Source organism: Nannospalax galili, unplaced genomic scaffold (genome assembly GCF_000622305.1).
Source record: "Nannospalax galili isolate Female #2095 unplaced genomic scaffold, S.galili_v1.0 scaffold9480, whole genome shotgun sequence".
Taxonomy (NCBI): domain Eukaryota; kingdom Metazoa; phylum Chordata; class Mammalia; order Rodentia; family Spalacidae; genus Nannospalax; species Nannospalax galili.
Window position 1 is genome coordinate 1 of NW_008346686.1, and position 3,613 is coordinate 3,613.

Genomic DNA, 3,613 nt, shown 5'->3' on the forward strand with positions numbered 1-3,613 from the left:
AATACAATTTTATAATCATATTTAGTTGAAAAAGCAAGAATATAACCATAACAGAGAATGAAGTTCAGCGTAATAAATATGACCAGTTGTATGAATCTCATGAATTTAACTCTTAATAATGTAATAATAATTTCAAGAAAATTAGTAAATGAAAAAAGTTAGTGCCATCCATGCTTGTACATGTGAAACTTCTGTAAATCATTAAACACGTTTTCAAACCAAATGTCGTCAGCAGGAGAGAAAGACTGGTATGGATGTGTTCAACATAATTGTGACCTTTTCCTCCATGTCTTTTTTTTTTAACACACACATGTATGTGTAGGTGGGGGAGGTATATTAGAACTCAGATCTCCATTCTACTGTGTAAGCATGTCAGGTATTAAATGATTCCTGTGAAACTAGAGATTAAAATGTCTAACTCCAAGATAGTGAAACTGTTTGTGAGGACACTCAGTGAGATCTGCTTAAGAGGGACTGGAGCATTCCATCTTCCCATACAAATGCTCAGTGTGATCAACTTACTTCTCAGTTTATGTGTAAATATATGTTTGATTTGGCATGTTAAAATATTAATATAAAATAAGCCAATGTAAAAACTTATTATGAGAAATAATTTTATGTATCATTTAAACAACTTCAAAGAAAAATAGATTTAAAATACTTGATTCTGGAAGAGAGAAACAAAGAAGCATACATGAGATCTCTGATTCTCCCTTCTTTCTGTCTTGGAAATTGAGGTTCTGAAATAATCAATAAATATGAGAATATGTTAGAAGGGTCAAAATTGGGATTTCAGTACACACAGCAAGACACAAGTGAGTTTCTACTATGCCATCTAAATGCATACTTCAACTATGTAGTGCTTTTAAAGATTTTTGTCCTTTATATAGAAGGTCTTAATGTGTAGCCTATGCCAACATGAATTCAGGATTTTTGTGCCACAGGATAAAGAATTAGAGTTTCACATCCCATTCTTGGCTATAAAAACCATTGATATCATAATCAAACAAAATCCAACAACCTGTCATAAGATAGGCAGTGGACAAGGTATGGACAAGTGTCAAATTCATTCTTGCAAAAGAAATACGAGAAAGGCAGGGTGAGGCTGCTGCTTCCCAGGAGGGAAGATGATGAGGGAAGTGCAGCTGGGGCAGCTCAGACCTCAGCTTAGTCTCTGAGATTGCATTTGTAAACACATGACTGTGTGAGCTTGCACAAGAACATGTTTCATATGATTTAAAACTACAGAATTCTGACAGACCATTTTTACAATTGTTTCCTAGAACTACTGAATAAAAAATATGCAGGAACATGAAACACATTGCTAATCTCTCATCAACCCTCAAAACCCACGTGCATTTTGGTGAGGGGAGAATGGTTGGGTATTGTCAGTCAAAGCAAAGGATGCTGAACGACATCATTTTTCTCCTATCTGAAACACAGGTCATCTTAACTTTGTACTCTCACTGGAATGCTGCACTGAATATTGACTTCTTTTATCTACATTTAAAAAATCTCAAAAATCACTCTGTCTTTTGCAGATGTCTTCACTTATATTGCTAGTAGTAACTATTCGATGGTTACAACTGAATGTCAGTGATATGAACAGAAGTCAAATAAGAAGAGGATTCAGTATAGAAGTTTCAGGGTCTTGAAAACCATCTCTAAAATCAGACATCTACATCTAGAGTGCCATATGAGTTATTACCCTTCACTTATATTGCTAGTAATAACTGTTCGATGGTTACAACTGAATGTCAGTGATATGAACAGAAGTCAAATAAGAAGAGGATTCAGTATAGAAGTTTCTGGGTTTGAAAACCATCTCTAAAATCGGACATCCACATCTTGAGTGGCATGTGAGTTATTACCCTTACATATCTTTCTTGCTCTTGACTTCAATAACCTATACCAGGCAATTTGAAAGCAATAAAAACACCCATTTTGACAGGCAGTTCTTCAAAGACAGAGCCTCCCACTGTTAGGACTGAAAATGTTTGTGAAAAGACAATAGCAGCTTCCATTCAGAGCCAACCAACACTATAATTACAGATGTTATATTACTTCAAAATCCCTAGTCCATCTGCCAAAATTGGCCATGTCCTCTCTATGCACAAACAATCCTCCATTCAGAAACCTCGTTCGCAGCCCAACATTAAACTTCTACTGATAACTTAAAGCAAGGCAGTGGGTTTCAGCTGTGAAAATGGAACGGTAGTTTTTCATGGAGAAACGTAACATTTTTCTATGAGAGGATCAGTAGTGACCACACCTATACCAACCTGTAACTACCAGAATACTAGTGGATACTGTGAGCTCTATAGAGACGGAGTTTTGTATTCCTAGAGCACAGCTGACTTTCTAAAACTAGACTTCCAATCATTAATTGTTGCATAAGTAATGAACTAATGAAAACTACCTCGATAACGTTCTACTGCATTTACCAGATTTTTAAAAATAATCCAGCTATTATGATGATTTTCACTCTCAAAATTATGATGACAAACCTAACTACAATGAGTGTCTTTCTCCTCCTGGGGTTCTCTGACAACTGGGAGCTGCAGATTCTACATGGTTTGCTCTTCTTGGTGATGTACCTGTTGGGCTTGGCAAGTAACTTCATCATCTTCACCATCACAGCACTGGACCCACAGCTCCAATCTCCAATGTACTACTTCCTGAAGCACCTTTTTTCTGGACCTCTCCTCCCTGTCTGTCACTGTCCCCCAGTGTCTCCACAATTCCCTGACTGGTAGTGGATACATTTCCTATGCTCAATGTGTGTTGCAGGTTTTCTTCTTCACATCCTTGGGCTGTGCTGAGGTGGCCATTCTCACAGTGATGTCTTATGACTGCTATGTGGCCATCTGCCTCCCACTGCATTATGAGGTCATCATGGGTCCCAGAACGTGCAGATGGGCTGTGTCAACTGTGTGGCTAAGTGGAGGCATCTCAGGAACCTTGTACACAGCAACCACATTCTCTATCAGATTCTGTAAGACCAAAATAATCCACCAGTTCTTCTGTGAGGTTCCCCAGTTGCTCAAGCTCTCCTGTTCCAATGATAACCTTGGAATGGTTGGAGTGGCTGTGTTTTTGTGTTTATTGGCATGTGCCTGCTTCATTGCCATCACCCTCTCCTATGTCCAGATATTCTCCACAGTTCTCAGGATGCCCTCTGCTGAAGGTCGATCTAAGGTCTTTTCCACGTGCCTGCCTCACCTCTGTGTTGTATCATTTTTTATGGTCACAGGTGTCTGTGCATATCTGAAGCCAGCTTCAGACTCAATAGCTGCTCTAGACCTCATGCTCTCTATCTTTTACACAGTAGTTCCCCAACACTCAACCCTCTTATCTACAGCCTGAGGAATGAGGCCATGAAGGGGGCTGTAAGGAAGTTAGTGGTAGGCTGAAAATTCACTCAGACATAAAACTTTTTTCCTGTTTTTAATAGCTATCAAATTTTACCCAACAATATTTTTAATCATTGGGATCTTTGGATTTGTGGTGTCAATTATGATTAATGCATGTTTTTCTGTAGATAAATCAAATATATTGTCGTAATCCTTAAGGGAAATACTTCTGATGGCTTCAAATTTTACTATTGAAACCA

General features: G+C 38.1%; 1 pseudogene; it reads left to right on the forward strand.

Annotated features, from left to right (window-relative positions):
* The first annotated feature begins 2,498 nt into the window (after nucleotides 1–2,498).
* On the forward strand, nucleotides 2,499–3,413 carry LOC103742173 (annotated as a pseudogene).
* The last annotated feature ends 200 nt before the right edge of the window (nucleotides 3,414–3,613 follow it).